The 23,750-nt window shown below is 40.0% G+C and overlaps 1 protein-coding gene across 1 annotated transcript in view; it reads right to left on the reverse strand.

The window, feature by feature from the left end:
* Nucleotides 1-23,750, reverse strand: part of nkain2 (sodium/potassium transporting ATPase interacting 2) — a 389,880-nt gene that overhangs the window by 80,941 nt on the left and 285,189 nt on the right. The gene's annotated exons all lie outside the window — the stretch shown is intronic.

A 23,750-nucleotide genomic window follows, 5' to 3' on the forward strand; every position in this document is an offset into this window, starting at 1 on the left:
ATTTTCCTCCACATTTGAAGTTTCTTGTTTATTTATTCTTATTTCTATTTTCTAAATAGAATAACTGTAGACCAGAATGAATTTTTTTCCATAACTTTGAATTTTCTTGTTCATATTTTGATTTCCTTTCCTTTTGGGATCTAATTTGCAGCATACATCGGATTAATGTTAGAAATCCCAAAGTCACTTTATATTTGTTATAGTACCTTATCATGAGATTGAGGTGTTCCAAAAAGCTTCAGAAAATATACTGTAAAGTGAATTGACCGTATATTTTGGGGGCAAAATACCGCAGCCAATTGCGCACAGCAGTGTCTCATAAACAGTTGTGGATTGAGTGAACAAATTCTTCTTATTATTTTATTGGAAGCAATTATTACCCACAGAAAGTGATCCTCCAATTGACTAACAACCGGGTTCTTACTTACTGCTAGGTAAACAGTAAGGAAAATTGTCCAAGTTTTTGTGCGCCCGGAAATTGAACCCGGGTCCTCTCACTTGTGAGGCGAATGCTCTAACCAACATACTACAGGACTCCACATAACTGGGGTAATATTACCTACACAGAAAGAAATACAATACAGTTTGCATGGTACAGTGCCTTTCATATCAGGAAGACGTCTTGAATCACTTAACACTGCAGGACGTGTACCCAAACTGGTGGTTGTGGCCGAACTGGATTGGGGAGGAGAAAGATGACCAAAAGCGCAGTCAAAGAAGTATGGCTGTGAAGGACCTTATCAAGGTGAGCGTGGAAGCAAAACATGAATGAGTTGAGGTGGACAAATGGATTGAGTTAATCTACAATTTTATTTTTGGGAAGTTGGAGCAGGTGGAGACAGGAAGAAGTGATTTTAACAGACACAGAGCCACCAGGAGAGTCCGATCTTTATAGACACTAGAAAAATGGATCAGTCATTCTGGAGCGCAGTTGAGCCATTACATGAATTGCTGCAATTACCAGTCTTGTGGACACCAGATATCTTATTAAAGCTTTGTGATCTACCCAACCGCGACTACTGATACAAGGTATATTAATCACGTTTCCTTCCCAGAATCTCAAAGGTAAAATGCATTTTACCTTAATGGCTCTGATTTTCTAAATGAATGACATCCTTACAAATGGCCCACTCAGCAGCAAGGCTGGATTGGTTGCCTGTGGCTCTCAGTAGTTCTGCAATTGGTCATTAATGAAAGGAGAATCGGAAGCTGCTTAATGTTCTTGACCAGTGCACAGCCAATTAAATTATGATCCAGCCTTAAGAGGCTCCTCTGAATCTAAACCTGCAAACTATGTTCAGCAGATTAGCCAAGTCAGAAATCTATAAGCCCAAGCTTTTATAGTCATGAAGTAGGGCTAGTTTCTTCTGTTAGCTACAGGCCTAAAAGTAGTCTCCCTCCTCAGATAACAACATCTTGCATTTATGTAGCAATCTTCATGTGGGGTAGTGTCTCGGAATTTTAACAGTGGGGGAGTCTGACCCTGAGCTGGGGAGAGGTGACCGTAGGCAAAGTGGAAGAGGAAGGTCTTCAGGTGTGACCTAAAAATGGCGAAGCAGAAGACAAGTCAAAGGGATTGAGGGAGAAAGTTCCAAAATTTTGGGGTGTAGCAGGAGGCCGGAGCCAGCCAGCCAAGCGGAAGCATTGGGTAGTGGAGTTGTGAGTAAGCATGGTAGAGGTAGGGAGGCAGGTGTAAGGATCTTGAAGTCGATTCATTCTGTAATAGGGAGCCAGTGGAGCCTGACAAGGACTGGAGTGATGAACTTTAAACACCACAGTGTGAGAAAACGGGTTTGTCCCTGAATCTGTCAGTTTATTTATTAAAACTTGTTTAAGTTATACATTATAAGTATAAGTTTATGTATAGGCGTATGTGTCTATAAATAAACAAAATAATAATAATTTGGTCACTCAATCTACAACTGTTTGGGAACACTGCTGTGCACAATTGGCTGCCGTGTTTCACCCACAACATACACAGTCAGTTCACTTTACAGTACATATAGTGAAGCTCTGAAGACATGATAAGGTGCCATATCAAATGGGGTTATTGTTATGATTATCGAGCACCTCACAGAAGGCAAGGTCTAAAATTTCTATTCACAGAGATCTTCCCGCAACATTCGAAACAGCCATAGTACCACTGACTGAGAGCAAGCACAGCGAGAGTTCACAGAGCAGCCCTGGTGTGACTGGCTGAGTGGTGCAGGTAAGTTTGTTGTGGTGATATATCCAATACTTTATTTACTGAGACATATAAAATATGACTTTATACATTATAAGCAAAGTGATGAAATAAAGTGGTGGTGGGGTGGGTGGGGGGTCTTATTCACATTTTGCATGGGAAGCGGCAGGGATATTGACAGCATGGTGATTAAACCATGTGATGATATAAACCAGGGTCTTGTTATCAGGAGTTCACTGTACATAGTGCCCTCTCTTGCTTAACTTTTTGAAATACTAAAGGGAGCTTGCATTTTTATAGTTTCTTATCCTGTTAAAAGTCTCTATCTTCTTTAAAGGAATTACTGTCAAGTGTAGTGACTATTTCTTAAGAAAACGTGGTAGCCATTTGCGCCAGCCAGGTGAATGACTAATTAATCCAGTAGATTGTTGGGGCCAGGCAATAGAAAACACTCTTCTCTTTTCAAATGACATCATGGATCCACTATCTTCTTCTCTCACACTCTCTCTCTGTCAGCACAGGAGCAATGCACCAAAATCAAACTGCATTCACAGTTGCACTACTACTTCAGTTCAGGGTAATGGTTTGTGAATAAATCGCATAATATCTATCAAAAGAACAAGAATAAATCAATGCCAGTGAGATGCATGGTTTCCACGCACCCATGCAAATGTTTGCTTCTCCAGCTTCCTGAGAAGGGTTACTGACAAGTCCAGGGTCCTATTGCGTGAATGTAGATTTATTTACCTGTGACAAACTATCATTTTTCATTGTCTAAATACTGCTATGTTTTAACCTGAAAAAAACATGTTAATATAAATAGCAAAGTCTTGCAAAAACCTGCTTTACTTTCTAAAAACACATACACAACATATTAATTTATTTAAGCAATAGGAGCAACTGCATATATCAAAGACATTTTATAAATATGCACATACATCTGCACTAAAATGGCAAAATCATTAAATTTATGATTCATCCAACTTTGGATAGTAAAAATAAAATTATGATTTTGTTTTAGGTGTTTTGTTTGCATCGATGAAACAAGTACTGAAATTTATAGCAAAACATATGACAAATGATGTAAATCTTTTCTGAAAGCTTTACATTCCAATGAAAATCTTTATCCATCTAATAAAGCTATATCTCACCAAGCATACACTATATTTTACAAGCAAACTGCAATGGTCATCTGAAGAACAACAACTCTGAGAATGCTGTGCTCCCCCAGCGCTACACTGGAAAGTCAGCTCAGACTGTGATCTTAAAGTCCCGATGTGTGGCTTTAACTCACAACCATCTGATTCAGAGATGAGAATGCTACCAACTCATCTTACACCTCAAAACTCATTGTGAAACCCATTGATTACAGTGCCCTGTTTCTGTAATATAATCAACAGTTTGTTTTAAAAAAAATTGAAACATGGTAACATTTTATGAAACTGTCTTCAGTTTGTGTAAAGGGCAGACATTACCTCTACAGTGACTCTGGAACTCCTCCCTGTTTTTCATGGGCATTATCGGTAAATCTGGCAAGTATCACCTGGCTCAGTTGGTAGCACTCTCGCTTTTGAGTCTCAAGGTAGCACATTCAAGCCACAGGTCCGGACTTAGAAATGAAAGTCTCGGCTGACACTCCAATACAGTATTGGTGGAGCACTGTGTTATTCGGGGTTCCATCATTCAGATGAGGTTTTCAATAAAGGTGTGATCTGCCATTTCAAGTGGACATTAAATATCCCGTGGCACTATTCAAAAGAGAAATAAGTCTCTCCCGGTGTCCCGGCTAACAATCCTCCAGATAAATTGATCATTCACTTCATGCTTGTTGGTGGGGCATTGCTTTGTCCAAATTGGCTACCGTGTTCACCCACAAAATAAACAGTCATTACGATTATACTTTGAGTCATGTTCCCGATGTGAAAGCTGATATATCAGGTGCAAGGATTATTAATATACTCAAATTAACATAAAATAATTCTGTTTAGCGATAAATTTCAATTTACTAGAATTGTGGGATGAATGAATCTGCAAAACTTAAATTTATCATACAGAGGGAGCATGGATGATACTCATGTGACATATTAATACTGATGCTATTATTGCTATTTTATGGGCACAAAGATAGAAAATAGCATTTATACAGCCAGCTGTGCTTGTTGGGAACAACAGAAATCCATTAAAAACAAAAATGCATAGCAGTTATCCTCCATTTTATCATCATTTCAATATACATTGAGAGAAGCTGAGAGCTCAGCTGAGCTGAATATTCTGTGTAACCTAACCAACCAACCAGTTTTGGTGAAATTAATTTACATAGGAAAATGTGCGGGGATACAGGGGGTTCTTCCATCTATTATAGCACCTTATCAAATCATTGAAACATTCATAGGAAGAAAGATATTCTCATTTCAAACAGTGTCATTGCAACATTAACATGCATCTGAACAGGTAGATCGGACCTCAGTTTAATGTCTGCTCTGAAGGACTGCACCACTGACAATGCAGCGGATCCCAGTATTGCAACACAGTGTCAGCGTAGACTTCAAGCTCAACATCCCTATAATGGGCTTGAACCCACAACCTTCTGACCCACAACCTTTGGGATTGGCTGTCCAGCAGCAGACACACTGCAGATATGCAAACTCCTTGCTTGTCAGCCTCCCCAAGTTCTCCCTCCATAGGCCGCAGATCATCCAGAACTCTGAACCTGCACCAGGCTCCGTGACCCTATCACCCCCATCCTCGCCTGACTCCACTGGCTTCCTATCACACAGAGGATATAGTTCAAGATGCTGATCCTCACCTTCAAAGCCCTTCATGGCCCCGATCCCCCCTATGTCTGCAACCTCCTAACCCCATACCACCCTGCCGGCTCCCTCCGCTCAGCTGGCTCTGGCCTGCTCCACGCCCACAGCTCATCCAGCTCATCATTGATGGGCTGGCCTTCTGCCACTCTGCCCCACCCTCTGGAACTCCAATCCACAGTCCCTCCACCTCGCCCCCTTCCTTGCCTCCTTCAAGCCACATTTCAAGACCCTCCTCTTCGACCATGTTTTTGATCACCCTCCTTCACCCCCCGCCCTCCACCCTCCCCAATCCCAACCTCCAGCTCGGGTCAGAAACACTGATTGTCCAGTGCCTTGGGACATCAACCTGATGTGAAAGGTACCACACAAATGTAATTTTGTTGTTGTTGTTGTTGTTGTGATCATTAAAGAAGAGTCTGATGTGTTGGGTTGATGATGTTTTCTTGTTCTTGTCTGCAGTTATTGGTAATTGTGTTGTGTCTGTGGATTAATTTATCTAACATTCATGTGTTGCATGTTGTTCAACAGGATTATTTGTTTGATTGTTTTAAAATCAATTGTCTGCCTTGCTTTAAATCATCCAGTTTAGCTGTCTTTTGTAATAGCTTCTCATATATTATCGATAATGATAATGTCTGCCTTTATTGATTATAATGTCCTATTGTGCATTTCTCTTTTCTTTATGGTATTTCAATGATTATTCAATATCCATAAAAAAAAATTGTATATGTGGCACACTGGACCTTATTTAGTAATAAGTGAGCTATGCTGACATGAGTTTGGGTTTAATTTGTCACAGATCTTGAGTTTCGTTTCACACCTATAGATAGTTTCATTGTCTGCATGTGCACTTTATCCATTGAATGCCCTAATTAGTTTCATTCCCTTGTCTTTTGTGAGGCTTCAGGTAACTCATCATTTGTGTAATTGATTAAATCGTACTATTTTCAGTTAATTTTTTCAGATTCTTATCTCGAGTGAATGACAACAGAATGCATTTGTATCAAATTCATAATAATAATAATAATCCTTGGATTTAATATAATGCCTTATCTTGAGACATCTCAAGGAATTTCACAGTATTTACTATAGAGTGTCATAAATGTGTATATTTTGTGGTAGTCAGTGACAGGCAATTTGCACACAGCAATTGTCATAAACAGCCACAGAGTGAATAACTATTTTTTTTATTTGGGGGATTGTTGGCCAGGACACTGGAAGAACCTCCATTCTCTTCTCTTTTGAAATAGGCAGACAGGACCTCAGTTTTAAGTCTCATCCAAAGGATGGCACCTTGGACAATGCAACACACCCCTAGGACTACATTGGAGTGACAGCATAAATGATATAGGTTACATCCTGACATGATACTTGAACCCACAGCCTTCTGACTCACAGGTGACCGTGCTACTAACTGAGTCAGAATAACAAACTTGGCTTGCGTTATAGTTTCAGTGTTTTGGTTTCAGTAAATGGGCAGTCGGTCAGGAACTGGTGGTTTGTTGACGAAATTGTTATTGCTCTGTGTACATTTTTTTTAATAAAATGTTATCAGTCCCCGGAAGAGAAATAGTTTGCAAACGATAAATGCAGCGTAGCATTAACTTTCTAAATGCATTGAGATAGAATTGATTTAAATAATGCCAGACCGCTAATCCAGAGAAGCACTAATTCTGAACATTCTTTCACACAAAATTTCAATAAACAGAATCTTTCACACATTCTCTCAGGATGTGAATTAGCTTCACACAGAAACACAGTCTCATAGAAGTTTCCATACAAAGGTACAACTTGTAAAGTAACTTTGAGTTCTATATCTCAGCAGTTAGTAACACATATCACTGCTAACAACAGTTGCATAAAATCTCCTTTTGGTAACTGGAAGTAAGAATTGCTGACTTGTTCTTAATCAGATCACTCTGGAGCAGATTTGCTGCAGCTGCCATGAAAAACTGATAACACTGATCATTCATTTCATGGCTGTTTGCAGGACATTGGTGTGTGCAAATTAGCTGCCACATTTGCCTACAAAATACAACTTTGCAATAAATCCTGTGAAGAGCTTTGAGATATCCTCCCAATGTGAAATGATGTTACATCAAACATACGTATTATAATTTATTATTTTAATTGGGAGATTTTTTTTTACACAGCGGAAAATTAATAGCAGATTGGTTTGTCAGGAAGGGTATTGGTGGCCAGAATATTGGACTCCTTTAGTGAAAGCTGATGTTCCAGTGGGAAGATGTAGGGTGGGTATTCTGGAAGGATAAAATCAACAACAACAACTTACATTTGTAAAGCATCTGTCACACAGGATAAGGTTTTGGAGCGCTGTAAGATCAGGCCATAGAGCCTTCTTCAGCTAGATATATCTCTAGTGATTTTATGAGACAAGCCATCTTTTGCACTGTGCCTGACAACTATTTTAAATCAGTATCAGGCACATGATACCACCATGATTGCCTAAATAGGACACACTGACAAATCAACATCTATTCTGACAACTGCTGCTGTCACAAGAACAAACATGGAACAGTAAAACAATGCAGCAAATTACAATGGCCTTATTTTCTTATCTTTTTTTAACAAACATATTCAGGTTTTTCGACAAGCTTTTTTTTAATCTTATGACAGGTGATTGTGGAATTCTCCCTATTTGCTCAGTTTCCAAATCTGAACACTGAGGAACAATTTATCTGACCTTGGCTTCAGTCGCTAAACTCCTTATATCCTGATATATTTCAGCGCCATTCTCAGAAACAACATAAAATTGGTAAAAATCAGAGTTTAAAGTGGATCTTAGCCATCGGATGGTGAAAGGTAATGTAAATATCTGAAAGGTTTTTCTCTTAATAAAATACTTGGATGTTAATTTATCACCAAATTAATTACCCAGGTGTGTTATTTGAACCAGTTCTCAATAATAAAACCACCTGAAAGGCTTCGTTTGGAGTATTCTTTTACGTATTTTAATGCTGTCTTTAGTTAGAATATGTGATCTTAATCTTGAAATACTGCTAGTAGTAACAAGTTCATGAATGTTGTCTCCAGTGTTCCAAAAACACTTTGAATTTTGACTTAAACCTTTTATTGAACAGTATTTCTTCTCATAGATTTAACAGTGCCTTCTTGCATCTTGTATAAAGATTTAAACGTCATGAAATTTAGCAGTATATATATGGGGTGAAAGTACAAGCTTTTAAAACGGCTGAACCATTCAACAAAGTTGTGGAGAAAGGGCTTTTCCTCCCAGGACAGGTATGATTGGGATATCTCCAGGAGTGGAATTGTTGAGGCACTGGACTTACAGATTGAATGGTGAGTGGAACAGTGGACATCTGGCAGGGGGAATTTTTGTCCAAAGATATCTCGGAGCAGGGTTGCCAAGTTTCAAGATAAATCAATGGAAAAAAGTGTTTTTTTAACATGATAAATCACATTTTGTACTGACATGTGTAAAACATTAGAAAATTGGATTTGATCTTTCAAGAACATTCTTTCCAAAAATTTACTATTTGGCATTCTTGAACTTCTCTGTTTTATTTTATCCTTTTCAATACAACACCACAGATGATGTTTTTTGTCAGTCAGAATAAATTATTAATATTTGGATAAAATAGAGAGAGATTGAACAGACCATAGAGATGAAGAAAATCATAGAGAGAAACAACAACAACAAGATTACATTTGTATAGCGCCTTTCACGTCGGGAGGACGTCCCAAGGCGCTGACAGAGTGCAGCATTTCAGACCCGAGCTGGGGTTGGGGGGGGTAAGGGAGAGGAGGGGAAGGGGGGTGGCCGATGGCATGGTCGAAGAGGAGGGTCTTGAGGCGGGACTTGAAGGAGGCTAAGGAGGGGGCGAGGCGGAGTGACAGGGGGATGGAATTCCAGAGGTTGGGGGCAGAGTGGCAGAAGGCTCTCCCGCCAATGGGGGATGTGGAGCAGGCCAGAGCCGGCTGAGTGGAGGGATCGGGCGGGTTGGTAGAGGGTTAGGAGGTCGCAGAGGTAGGGTGGGGCGAGGCTATGGTGGGCTTTGTATGTGAGGACCAGGATCTTGAAGTGGATCCTCTGAAGGATAGGGAGCCAGTGGATTCGAGCGAGAGTGGGGGAGATGGGGTCATGGAGTTTGGAAGGTCGACAATAGTAAAAAAATAATAATCCTTGCATTTGATAAGCAGGACATTTGCATAGTCAAGCCTGTAGAAGAGTTTCAGCGGCCTGAGGGGTGAGGTAGTGGCGGAGTCGGGGGATGTTACGGAGGTGAGGGAAGGCAGAGCAGGTCATGGCTTGAATGTGGGGGAGGAAAGACAATTATTAAAAGAAATGCCTCAAAACAGTTTGTTACATTTGACATGAACTTCCCTGAAGGCAAAGGCCATGACAAATTTCATTGCTTATTGTTACATTTATCTGCAATGATCAGATCATTAGAGAAGAAACGCAGGATTATCACGAGATGAATTAAGAGAGGTCACNAAAAAACACACACACCGAGTTATTAGACCACAGAATGCTTCGCCAAAATTGACAATTGAAGCTAAGACTATAACACTAATTAAAGGGAATTTAATAAATATTTGAGGAAGAAAGGGTTCAGATGAATGGGATTGGAATAGCTATCCACAGTAGAGAGCTACTATTGCCGTAATGTGTCAAACGGCCCCCTCTGTCTTTTAAATTCTATGATTCTATGAAAGTTTAAGATAACTTGACTGATATTTTAGACACTAAACTCAATGCGGTCTGGCCACCAATACTCTAGTTATGCTTCGGTGGCACTGTCAGTAATTTGACTTGTTATTATACAAAAGCTAAATTTCAGACACATGAAGCATGTATTGCTGCCGGCCTTGATCAAACAGCCCTTAGAGCCCAGGCAGCACATTCCCTGAGAAACAGTAAGGTTCCAATTCAGATTCGCAAAACACACAACACAACGAGGCAGAAATTGCAAACATGGTCAAAGCAACGGATGAAAGTGACAGGTTATGGATGTTCCACGCAGGCTGTTAAAATTGCGAGAGGAATTCAATTTAATGCTCTCAGCAGTTCTGCAAAAGCACACAACAATAATATTCTTGCCAATTAGTCTGCAGGCAATTTTTTAAAAAAAGTTCATACATGTGATTTTATTGATCCTTTTCTTTAAAGCCTACTGTGCTGTATTGTGTGAGGCGCTGTCTTTCAGATGAGATGTTAAATCAATGCTCCATCTGCCTATTCAGGTTTGCACCTAAGCTGGGGATTGGAATGAAGAGGGGTGGCGGATACGAGACGTGAGAGGGTGGTTGAAGGCATGTTCAAAGAGGAAGATCTTGAGATGGGCCTTGAAGGAGGCAAGGGAGGGGGCAAAGTAGAGGGATTCTGGAATGGAGTTCCAGAGGGCAGGGATAGAGAAGCTGAAGGCCCAACCACCAATGGTGGGATGGGCAGTATGGGGGACATGGACCAAAGCGAGCTGACCTTGGCCTGCTCCATGTCTGTTTGCTGCGCATGCACAAGACAGGAAGTAACTTTGTCGGCTACCAGATTATTTGAAGTCGGCCATTCATATTTTGAAAAGCCCGCTGGCAAGCGGCAAAGACCCGCACAGTGAACGGGGTCCATAGTGTAATAGTGTTACAAGCAAATTCACATTAAAGTAAAGTGTAGTATAACAAGACCTAGGTTAACATTCACTAAAAAATTCCTTGACTTCAGCTGAACCCCCTTTCACTCAGACACTAATGTTAATAGATCTTCATCTTGTTAAATTATCTTCCGGGGGAGAAGAGTTAAAATAACTAGGTAGCAAGTATCCTTGGGGGGGGCGTAAGGTAAGCAGGGCCTCCTTGGAACTTAGAAGGCTCCAAGGTAATGTCGTTGGTAACAGAATATCAGCATTGAATCAACCCTCCATGAAGGTCTCGGTAGCCTGGTTCCTAAGCCAGGCAGATCTACAGTATTCCAGGACATTGCTGACAATAGACAAGGTAGTGCAGGTGACATGCCTATGTGGAACTCAGTCTGGTTGGTACTCCTAAGCACGGTGATGAATTTCTGTTTTTCCAGACCAAAATAAGTCAGTCTGTGTTGGATTGAACCTCGCTGCAGAAATAAAAGAGTTGTGTTCCAACTCACTGCATTAGTATAGTGGTCAGTATTCTCCCTGTCACATGGGACAATGTTTAACTTCCCGACCGGAAGGCATTTGATTTTGTTAACCATTCCCAGGCCTTTGCCACTCTTTTACTACCCAGAATTCTGCAGCTCTTGTCCTTTCCTGCACTAACCTCTGTGACCCAATCAACCCCATTCTGTCCCAGCTCCAATGGCTCCCCATCCTCCAAGACATTGAGTTCAAGATCCTCGTTCTAACCTTTAAATCCCCTCATGATCTTGCTCTACTCTACCTCTGCAATCTCCTCAAGCTTTACCAACCTGCCCCTCCCTCTGCTCAGTGGGCCTTGGCCTGCTTTATGTCCTGCACTCCACCTTCAGTGGATAGGTTTTCAGTGTATTTGTCCTTACTCTCTGGAATGCTATCCTGAATTCCCTAGGACTTGCCTCTTCTCTCCCCTCCCTCAAGACCTTCCTCTGTGATCATACTTTCAGCCATTACCCACCACCCCACCTCCCTCAGCTTCCACCCCCAGCTCGGGTGCAAATCCTGGACTGTCCAGTGCCTTGCGACATCATCCCGATGTAAAAGGCACTATATAAATGTAAATTTGTTGTTATTGTTATTACCCTCTCCCCAAGAATGTTCTTGTTTGCAGTGATTGCAATTGATGTCTGTCAGTGGGGATTAAGTTTATCATGTGAACAGATGTTCTATTTGCCATATTTCTGAGATGAAATCACAGTACAGCACAGAAGGAGGCCATTTGACCCATTAAACCTATGCTTGTGTTCCTCCACTGGAGCTACTGTATACATTCATTCGCAGTTTTGTCTTCTCACTTCCACGCTTTTATATTGTTTCTCCTCAAGTGTTTTTCCAATTCCCTTTTAAATGTGGTTGTTGTCCAAGCATCAATGGCCACTTGTGGCAAATAATTTTGTGTTGTAAAAACCCTCTGTTTATATACAGTATGTACATCCTGGGTTTATGGCTCTTGTTACAGTTTTACCATGAGAGGGAGTAATCCTTCACTATTTATCCTCTTGAATGCTTTCAGAATTTTGAAGACCTCTATAAAGAGCCCTCAAGACCACTGCTAGAATTCAGGGAAGATCTGAATAAGTAATGGTCACGGGGTGGGTAGACAGGTTGAAATCAACCTACCTAATTTGCTCTTTTATCATAGTGCAACTGCTGTCAAATATCCAGGTAGAAATGATGTCGAGGGAGAACAACATTTATCTCCTACACTGAAGATACTGTCAGTTCCTGAAGTAATTATGTGTGTAATTATAGCCTGGAGTCTATACCTTGGTGGGCTAGGACTCTGGCTGTGTTTGGATAACTCATTGTTGAAGTTAACATCACAAGGAGAACTGATTGGCCAACATGGCAAAGAGACTCGGTAAAGATTTAAATATTTACACTTTAAATGCTGACTGCCAGGGCAGAATCAGGCGTGAAACATTGTCAATTTATGTACGTGCAGCCAGATTATCAGAAAATTCCCATAGGGCAACAAGTCAAATACATACCAATATTTTCCCAAAGGTCTGAAATGAATTTGCATCTGCTCTTTGGTGTAAGTTAATTCAAGGGAAAAAACAAACCCTGAACACGAGGAGTTAGAATAACAAAGTAATTGCTTGGTATTGGAAACTCCTGTTTATTTTTTGAGCATATCAGTGATAGTTTGCTCAGATTTAATGAGACTCATGTGAACAATATATTCTTTATTGAAAAGGAACTGCATTTTCCACATAGGCTGGCAATGCAGGAGTTGGTAATGGTTTCACATCCTCTATAATAAGCCAAATACATAATTCAAAGATCCTTATTAATTGCTCATTCATAAACTGCAAGATAGTTAGGCGGATGGTTCTAACTCAATGTGAACAGCCAAAGGTATTTCTGAATGTAATGAAAACAGGCAGTTTGATGGGGAAAGGGGAGAGGAGACCAGTGGAGGCTCTGGCTGTTTGAAGACTTTTGTAAAACCAATCATTTGCCTTCAAACACACAGTCACTGCACTCTACTAAAATCCTCCGAATTTCTTTGAGACATCTTGCCATTCTGCTGCATCAAATGCAAGGATTGTTATTTATTATTATTATTATTAGTGGAGTCCTGTACCTCAGTGGTCAGAGCACTCGCCTTGCAAGCAAGACACTTGGGTTGAATTCCTGGCAGGGCGAAACCTTGGGCAAGTTTCCTTACCCCACATGCCTAATAATAATCTCTCCAAAAAACAAAATCGATAATAAATTGGTCATTTTCAATCCACGACTGTTTGTAGGACACTACTGTGCGCAATTGGCTGCTGCGTTTCACCCTCAAATATACAGTCAATTCACTTTACAGTATATTCTGTGAAGTGCTTTGAGACGTCTAGGAGACGTGAAAAGCGCTATACCAAATGCAAGGATTATTATTATTATCATTACTATTATCTCAGACCCACAGTTCTATGCAGTTTCTGCTCTTTCAATGTTCTCTGTTTTACCAGCTGCGATGAAGTCAGACGGATCATTCCTATCGCAAATCAATGTAAATATCGTAAATAAAAGATACACATACAGATGTGCTCAAAAGATTCTAAGATAAATTCAGAAGATGGACCTTTGGCCCATTCCATCTCATCCTTTCAGGATACCCTACAATCTCAACCTTACAGCAGCACACTCATAACTGATGGTGACAGTAATGTAGAAGCGCAAGCGCATGTGTGTGTGTATTTGATTTTATATCAATGTATTTTATGACACATTATTTATCTTGGGCTGCTATACTCCAAAGTATGCTAAAACCTACAAGACATGAATCTGGTCATTGATGATTAGGTATTAAATGATGCAAAGAAAGTTCATTATTCAGAATTGCATATTTCCTGCTGACCACTGAATTATTGTTAAAACAATAAAATTCCACCTGAACTGCAAAACAAATATTAGCAGCCCCCAGGCTCTGGAACTCCATCCCCCAGTGCCTTCGCCTTGCTTCCTCCCTTTCCTCCTTCAAGGCCGGTCTCAAAACCTTTCTCTTTGACCGTGCCTTCAGCTCCCCTCTCGACTCTCTTCCTCCTCCTCGCTCCCTCCCTTCCCTCCCCTCACCCTGACCATTTCCCCCTCCTCTCTCCCTCCCTTCCCTCCCCTCACCCTGACCATTTCCCCCCTGCTCGGGTCATGACCCAACTGTGCAGCGCCTTGGGACGTCCTCCTGACGTGAAAGGCGCTCTATAAATGGAATCTTGTTGTTGTTGTTGTTGTTGTTGTAGCACTACGTCTCTCTTTTACATTTGCAAAATTATACAACGCTTGAGATACCTGGACGCAAAATCTCATGTTTTCTCTCTGTGAATTGTGCAACTTGTTTATAAGTGTGGATTTAGATTTTAATACAACTGGACACATGAGTCTGTGTCTGCCTACATTACTAAGTATTTATACTGAGGAGTAGATAGATAGCACTACCATCCATGTACTTCTTTGTCAACAATACTTTTCCCAAAGACACTCCAGGCTTGAAATGCCATTAGCCATATAATGCTTGAGTAAAAGGGTCTGGATGGTGGTCTTGTAATTTGTTTTACAGAAAAACATTATTGCATCAAAACTGGGTTATTGAAGTGTTTGTCTCTGGCAGGGTCAAAATCTGATTGCCAGCCCATGGTTGTTTTCAGAAACAGGCTCTGACCCTGGCTCAACAAGAACAGCGAGGTGATAATTGCCATCTGGATGTGACGGCTGTATTTAAACCCATTTTTAACAGGAAATGGAAGTGCAAATATCATGACAAGTGGAGGAGTGTTGGGAGAAAGAGGCATTTGAGCAATGAGGTCAACTGGCCTTTGTGTGTTGTGGGATGGAACACAGGAACGGGTGAGTCTTTTTTGGCAACCTTGCTTAGCACACACAATGGTGGTATGGACAAATAGACTTCATGCCCTAATCGTTCAATCGTGCGAGTGGTTCTAGCCGCACAGGTTCAAGGATGTGCATGGAATACAAGGAACCTTAGTGGGTGCAGCATAAAGGAGAAACTACTAGTTCTGCAGGCTTTTTCTCAGAGGAAGATCTGGCACAATAGGAGCCAATGCAGAGTGGGAGCTGAAACACATTGCCTAGTCCACTGATTAAAGGTGCATTGAAAGGGATGAAAATAATGCATGATACTGTACAAGGCTTTTTTATCATTAATGTCTTAATCATTTTTGATGCCCAGGATGTTCATATTTTCCACATGGACATATTTCTGACTTTCCCCAGCAACACAATGTATAGTTTATGGGCATAGGTTATGTATACAGGCTTGTGTCACAATAAATATGCATAAAAAACCTTACAAGAATTTAATAAATAAAATAAATAATAATTGCATTGATAAAACCCTTCAACATTCAAAGAGATTTACAGGATTTATTGTAAAGTTTTGTGCCTGTGTATTTTGTAGGCAAAGTTAGGGCATAAAATTAACACTTAACTCCCAAATTACATCAGCCACCTTAATTTACATAAGTATTGTTCAACACATAATGTGGGCCTACATCCCACCCCCGAACAATTAAACAACTGTTCAGTGTTGGACAGAAGTCCTTTAGCAAAGAACCATGTTTTGCTGTGCTTCATTTCAAATGCCCAAATTGATATTGATACCTGGTATTAGTGTGTTTAATCTGCATACACTTTGCCTGTTGTTTTGTGGCAGTTAAGCAAAGAGAAAATAAGCAAGTGGAACTTGCAGTGAAACTTCACTCTGAATCCAACTGGTCTGGCTTTGTCTCTTACCACAGGCATAAGGTTATTGGTGTCCATGCCAGCAGGCAGAGATAACAATGTTGTTTTTGGCGTAAAGCAACCTTTACTGTCACAGATAAAGTTTGCATTCACGTGATTAGGGGCAATTTGGTTGACAGAAACATTTACATTGGTTATTTCTATAAGGGACCTTTAACTGGACTATTCCTTTCAACAATTTAACCTTAGATTGCTAGCTACATAGCTAACCAAAACCTTGCCTGTAGAGGCTAAAATCAATTTGTGAGTTCTACTTCATGGTCTAATTCTATCAGGACCCCCACCAGGAAGCATTACAGAGGGGTGAATGAATGGTTTGTTATCTGGTCATTTCCAGTTCAACAATTCTGTTATGCCTGTGCATAACATTTTGCCTTAAATCAGATTAAACTATCACTGCTCCTTATCTGCTAATGCATCTGTGCTGACCCAGCACAACCATTGGGCTGCATGTAAGAATCTCGCAGTAGGACTCACTGAGTTGCTTGGCACAATCCCTTCTTAACCACTGAAAACCGTTCATGAATTATTTCGCTTTTCATTTGGAGGCTTTCATTCATGCTTATATTTGTTTTTCTCACAGCTATAGTTTCCTGCACCTGCATCTTAGGAGGAAAATAATTCAAATGCTGCCAGGCAATATTATCTCTTGGCAGTAATAGCCACTGAATTGTGTCTTTGCCATGGACAAATTTATTTTCCAATTATTTTGAGGTCACTAGCATTATAACAGATCCCACTTATAATGCTCTCCATGTACCGGTGAAAACCACAGGAACGGAAAAATATGAAATGAAATTTTACCAAATTAAAAAAGGTGATCTCAAAATGGGGATCATCATGCCACTGGTATATTCAAATCATATAACTTTTCGTTAAGGTCACAAATGACATTAACCTGGCTTGACTGCTCACTTCAGCCTTTATCACTGAAGAATAATACAGCAGTTGTTTTACATTTATGGATAAATATTACATATATTGAAGAATATTGCATTAAAAACTAAAAAAAGTGTTCTAATTTCCATCACTGATTGAGCACAGACCAGAATTCTACAATGAATATTTTAGAAGACTTAAAATAAGGTTTCCATTACAAATTTGGGTTACCATTTGAATTAACTCTAGTGTAAACCTAACAGGCTATAACACTTTACTATGACAAACAATACTGTGGAAAAGGTCCTATTCATTATATACATTTGTATTGAGATTTATTTTATAATGCTAACAGAGGCCCATCTTCAACAGGCCACGATATGCTGAGCAAACCAAATATGTTTCTTCCTGACCCAGGGTCTAATTTCTTTCATCTCAAAATGTATGGTTCAATTTGTAAATTTGTTGTGTGCTTCTGAATTTGTTTTCCCTCTGTTCAATCTCTGATTGGTAGAGTATGACTGGGACAAGCAATTCCTTTTACTGCTGAATTTTTAAACTGAAAATGCGCATTTATGCTTGGTCAGCCAGGTGTTTGGCACATGGGGAAACCCATTACCATGCTTAAGAGCATCGGGTAACCAAACCAGAGGGTATTCCATTATGGAGTTTCAGATTGTGGACTGAAGTTTTCACTATCACATTACGTTTGTTAGTGAAAATGGGTCTTGGAAAACTTCAAGACACATTTTCCCTTTATATTGTACCTATAATAAAGTACTCTGCTTCAATTGCTGCTGTTGCAAATATAATTCTTACATCTCTGATTAAATAATAATAATCCTTACATTTGGTATAGCGCTTTTCACATCAGGAATATGTTCCAAAGTGTTTCACAGGATATCCTGGAATGTGGCTGTGTATTTTGAGGGTGAATATGGCAGCCAATTTGCAGTGCTATAAACGGTCGTGGAATAAAGTGAACAACTAATTTTATTTGGGGAATTGTTGGCCAGGACAAAGATTTACAAAGAAACACAGGTCACTTGGCTCAACTAGTCCGTGACATGTTTTTACTCTGTATGAGTCTCCATCCACTCATTACATCCTTCCATACCCTTCTTTTCCTCTCTCCCTCATGTGAAAATCTAGCTTCCTCTTCAATGCATTTATGCTGCCTGATTCAACCACCACTTCAGGCAGCGAGTCCCACAACCTCATACCATCTGCGTGAAATAGTTCCTCCTAAATTATCTTTCAGATTTCCTAGATGACATCTTATATTTGTGTCCTAACTATATAGCAGAGGAATACTGTATTCTGTAAGGAAACCCAAATTGGCTAAGAACAACAAAAAACAACAACAACAAAATTACATTTATAGAGCACCTTTCACGTCGGGGGGACTTCCCAAAGTGCTAAACAGTCAGGTGTCAGGGCCCGAGCAAGGGGGAGGGGTGGTGTAGGGGTGAAGGAAGGCAGAGGGTGGGAGGGAGACCAAAGGCATGGTCAAAGGGAAGGGTCTTGAGACCTGCCTTGAAGGAGGCAAGGGAGGAAGCGAGGCGAAGGCACCGTGGGATGGAGTTGCAGATTGTGGAGGCAGAGAGGCTGGAAGCCCGGCCACATGTTAAGGGGTGAGTCTTTTTTTTTATTTCTTGCATAATTCTCTTAAATTATTATTTATTTAGGACTAGAATAAACCTAATTGTTCATGGCCACAAGAAGGAGGCTGACACAGTGGTGTCAAATGACATGCTTTTCAGCCTGAATTAAACAGTAGTCTGGTTGAAGCAGAAGGTTTACTTAAAATGAAGGTCCTCTAATGAAACACAATAGAATCTAGCCCACACCACTGCTACAATTCTTATTAGGTTTTACTGGTTTATTTTCTCCTGAGGATCTCTCCCTGTCAGCTGGTTTCAATGTGGAATATGCTTGAGCAAACAATGAACCATCACAGATTTCCCCCAAGATATATTTCCAACAGAAACATAAAGACAAGTAGATTTCTGGAGCCTTTTTGCACCTGCTTATTCAGTGTTATTTTGTGTCTATGAGATGGGTGTGTTGCCAACCTGTGGATCATCAAAAAGCCACCCCACCCTCGAACATTCGCATCAGTCCACCTTGCACCCTCACTCCACACCTTCAAATTCCGCCTAAAGACTTTCCTTTGTGGTCATGTTTATGGTCAACTCACCCCTCCCTCTCCTACTGGCTCGTTGTTAAACTCCGCCACTGTGAATTGCTCCAGGACACTACCTCGCGTGAAGGGTGCTATATAAATGCAAGTTTTTGCTGTAAGTCCGTTTTCAATCAGTAGTTTTCAGTATTTTTTGGATTGAATATTTCTTGATTCCTGCCATTCAATCAAGAAAATGTATTTTATGGCTGACCGCAAAGGTCGGTCCATACTGAAGAGCATAGCTGTCATTTCAGATTGATCTGGGTGGAGCATGATAGAAAGATGATTTGAAGATTTACAAGTCAAATAGAGTTCTGGAGAACAATATGACAGCAGCTTAGGCTAAAGCTGAAGTCAGTATTTTTTTGTTGTTCCAAATGAGTTAGAGCTGTCAACAACTAAATGAAACAGTCCAATTTCCCTTGTGGCCTACACTAAATGATCAGAATGGCAGAGATCCATTTCATGACCTTTGTGTGACATGAAGTTGGAGAAAGAAAGGATGAACCTTCATTTTTGTAGGGCTTTGACATTCTGAATTTTATTAACATGCTGAGGGTAACTACTGTCAAGTTTAGTGACTGTTTCTATCAGTGAAAGTGCTAATGAGGCATTTTTTCTCTATAAACTTGTCCAACTTGTCTTTCTCTATCCTGGAAAGGAACATCCTCTGTTTCCAATCTGAAGACGTGCCTGGCGCAAAATAAGGTATTTTGTCTTTCTGATGCTGATTAGCCAGCTGAAGATTTCCAGCATGTTTCCCTATTTTATTGAAGCTGCGAGAACAGATTGCTTCAGGATCTTCCTTGGGAATAGTTGACAAAATTCACTTAATATGAAGGTATTTATCATATGAAGTCACAGTGACACTGGGGTCTGGTTTACTTTCTTAAGGAAACCATGAATTCATAGAGGAAATGACCAATTGCTAAAACGTAAATGATGTATTACTAAAACTCTTGCATAAATCTGGTTTTGGGTGGTCTGGCAAAATCATATGCTGCATTTAATGAAAGTGTGCCATCCATTAGCCATCTATTAACCATCTATTAGATGTATGTTTGACCTAGAGACACACATGTTCTCCAGTAACAGACTGTGTTTTCTCAGAGCCAGATAGGTGAACACCAATGGACAGCAGTGATATAATTTGTCAGGGGATGGGTTATGTTGGGTTAAAGTAGTATATGAACAGTGAAGAAGCAAGCAGTTAATCATAGAAACTAATACAAAATTTACTTGAGTTTTCTTCTTATACTTCATGATTTATAAGAGTCCCTCAAATTAAATTTAATATTTGATATCTTTTCCCACTTAATGAATATACCCCATTCTAATTAGCAACTACCTTTATAGGTATCAAGTGACTTTCATCAAATATAAATGGTTTTAGTCAAGAGTAGACCACTGAACCATTTAAATTCCTAAGAGATTCCTTAGACATGTCTATTTCATCAGCTAATAACCTTTAATTTCTCCTTGGCCAATTCCTTTTTGAAACCCTCTCTAGTTCCTTATTCCACCATATGTGCTGGTAGCTTGTTCCACAAACCTATCATCTTTGTATATGTACTTTTAAGTCAGGTATGCATGCATGTCTGTTTTGCAATGTGGTCATAACCAGCATAAGAACTACATTTGCAGAAGCTGCAGTTGAAGCACAGAACTTTTGTTTTCGGCACAATATAAAAGATTTGCATAAGAAACTCTGTTAAGTTGTTAATAACATCAAAACGAGTGCTATTAAAGTGGTCAGCAAAGCATGAATGTTAAAAGAGCAATAGCTAAAGAACACGGAAGTTTACAATAAGATAATTAACTGTACTTAGCATTGAGCGCTTAAATGGAAAGCAGTGATAGGAAGTAATAAAAAGTCTCTAGGAAACATAATGCACAATGAAACTTATATTAGAGATGGCTGGACAGGATCAAAAGTGTTTGTACTCCCACCATAGTCCTGGATGAAAGAGTTTTTTGGGTTGCAGTATGCAAGCACAGGGATATTGTCATATTTTGTCCAAAGAATGCAAGCAGAAGACATCTCCCAATATGACAGTGATATTTGGCACTGGGTTATTTGATTTGCTGGATTCCAAGGCTGTATTCATACCATTCATCTCTGTACTGTAAAACTGCCAGGTTTCAAAGCATCTCATAGCTTACACTTCCTGTATTCTTTCAGGATTGCATCTGAATATGAAAGCAACTTTTCCTTTTCATTTTCATGCACATTCTCAAATATCATGTTGTCTTCCATCTCAGAAGGCTCTGCATGGTCCACAATGCTAGAGTGCAGATTTGCCACAGCACAACTTATTTGTAAAATAGGACCTGAGAGAAATATATCTCTGGGCACATTATCAATCCAGAAACAGTACAAACAGATGAATAAATGTAAGTATGGACTTTGACTTAACTGTGGTCAGATGCTAGTTTTCCTATCAGTCTTTCTCAGAACAGTAGGTAATGATTCTCAATACACTTATAAACCTGAAATTAACCTTTTCTTCCCCATTGTCTCCAAGCTACTGAATGTGCTAAAATCTCCAAAAACAACAATTTTATATTTATATAGCACCCTTCACATTGGGAGGATGCCTCAAAGCTTTGTTGTTCTCTATACTCTGTACTACATCTGGGATGTGGGCAATTCCTTTTTGTTGCGGTGACCAGTTCTCCTCTCAGACCGAAAAAGTAATTATTGCCAATGGGCCCAGTGACCATATTTATGATATGGAATGCTGTCCTCAATTGCATAGAGCTTTAGCCATGCATAACAGTGCATGATTTCATACATCTGGAAATCTTTTAAAATTACCTGTTTACGACACTGTGACATAAAGTGGCCGAATTCTTATAGTTCTCTCTCTCTGACAGTGACAAAGAAAATTGGCCACTGAAAATTTTAATATCACTGACAAGGGGAAAGTGAGTATTATGGGATGGGGAGAGATGAGGAGGGTGTTCATTCCAAGATAACATGGTGCTGCTAGGCCAAGAAAGTAATTTGATCTTTTTCAAAAGAAAACCTAGGAGTGTAGAAAATTTACAGCACAGTAGAAAGACATTCAACCCATTGTGTTATTGTTGGCTCTTTGAAAGAGCGATTCATTTAGACCCATTTACCTGTTTTTTCCTGTCCCCCTGTAAATGATTCCTTTTTACAATACAAAATTAAATTTGTACTGTGCCTTTCACGTTGGGAGGATGTCCCAAGGGACTGGACAGTCCCGGAATTGGGCCCAAGCAGGGGTTTGTCATCAGGGGGTTTGGGATCAGGGAGAGTGTTGGGCAGGAGGTTGGTCGAAGGCACAGTTGAAGAAGAGGGGCTTGAGACGTGCCTTGAAGGAGGCAAGGGAGAGAGTGAGGCAAAGGGAATGTGGGATGGAGTTCTAAAGGGGCTGAAGGCCTGACCGCCGATGGTGGGGTGGGCTGAATGGGAGACATGCAGCAGGCTGCAGCCTGCTGAGCAGAGGAAGCGGACAGGTTGATATATGGCATAGAAGTGGAGTCAGCATTTTTAAAATAAAACCATAGAAATTTACTGCACAGAAGAATAGTTCCATCCAAGGCTCATGTGACAAGTCCTTTACTAAAACAACAAAACAAATATTTGTGGTTGGATGAACTATTGTGGCTTCTGCCAAGATAAGGTTACTACTCAATTTTGCTGATGCCCATTCTTAGAATTTCAATTTAAAGACACTCGCACAGTGAATAAAATTAGTGCTGTTTCAATAACACAAATGCACATCTTATTGCCAGAGTAGACACCACTATAACTAGTTTAACAGTTAGAGCACTAATCTCAGCATTTATGTGGTCTGCATAAAAATCCTGCCTATTCAGCAGGCTAAAGGTTAAAAGCTGTGATAGAAGCTATTTTATGCTTCACACCAATTATTTTAAAAGCAGTGAAGTTAATGTTGGTCGTGGATGACACCTAAACTGGAAGACAGCCGAGCAGTTTTGATTAGCAATTTACACCACTGCATTAAGGTAATAATTGTAAGTATATTTTTCCACCTTTCAGTGTTGTGAAATCCTTATAATTTGTTGCTGTATAAAATGTACTGCGGCAATAAGCAGCACTATAATAATAGTCTTAAAAGCTATGTTATTTTCAGCATGGCTTTACCCCACCCCCAAGTCACACACACCCGGACACATAACTTGGGCTACTTTGGGCAGTGCTTTGTGAAGTCCATAGGTAAGTAATAATAATCCTTGCATTTGATATTGCGCCTTATCAATTCGTTGAGATGTCCCAAAGCACTTCACTGGATATACTGTAAAGTGGATTGACTGTATATTTTGTGGACGATTAGTGGCAGCCAATTGTGCACAGCAATGCCCCACAACAGCCATGGAGTGAGTGATTAATTTTATTTGGGGATATGAATGAAAATTGTTGTTATTATAATAAAGTCCTATGAGACATTTCTTTACGTGATGGGCTCTCTCCAACATGACTTTTTCTTGTTTCACCATTCACCAGTGGCCAAAGCTTCAGCCACTACGTCCATTCTTGCTGGAATACTCTCAAAATCCACTTGCCTAGTTCCTTCTTCCCTCATATTTAAAATCCTCTTCAAAACAATTCCCTTTTGACTGTGCCTTTAGTCAACACCTTTAAATTCTTCTTCCCCTCCTCAACATTCCCTATTGTCTCTGTGAAGAACTTAACGACGTTCATCCCACATGACATATAGGTGCAATTTGTTCTTATCCAGCACTACAAATTCACAGAACTGCAGACAATTATATTAGTATGAAAGCAGGCTGATACT

This window comes from Callorhinchus milii, unplaced genomic scaffold (genome assembly GCF_018977255.1).
Source record: "Callorhinchus milii isolate IMCB2004 unplaced genomic scaffold, IMCB_Cmil_1.0 Scaffold3, whole genome shotgun sequence".
Classification (NCBI taxonomy): domain Eukaryota; kingdom Metazoa; phylum Chordata; class Chondrichthyes; order Chimaeriformes; family Callorhinchidae; genus Callorhinchus; species Callorhinchus milii.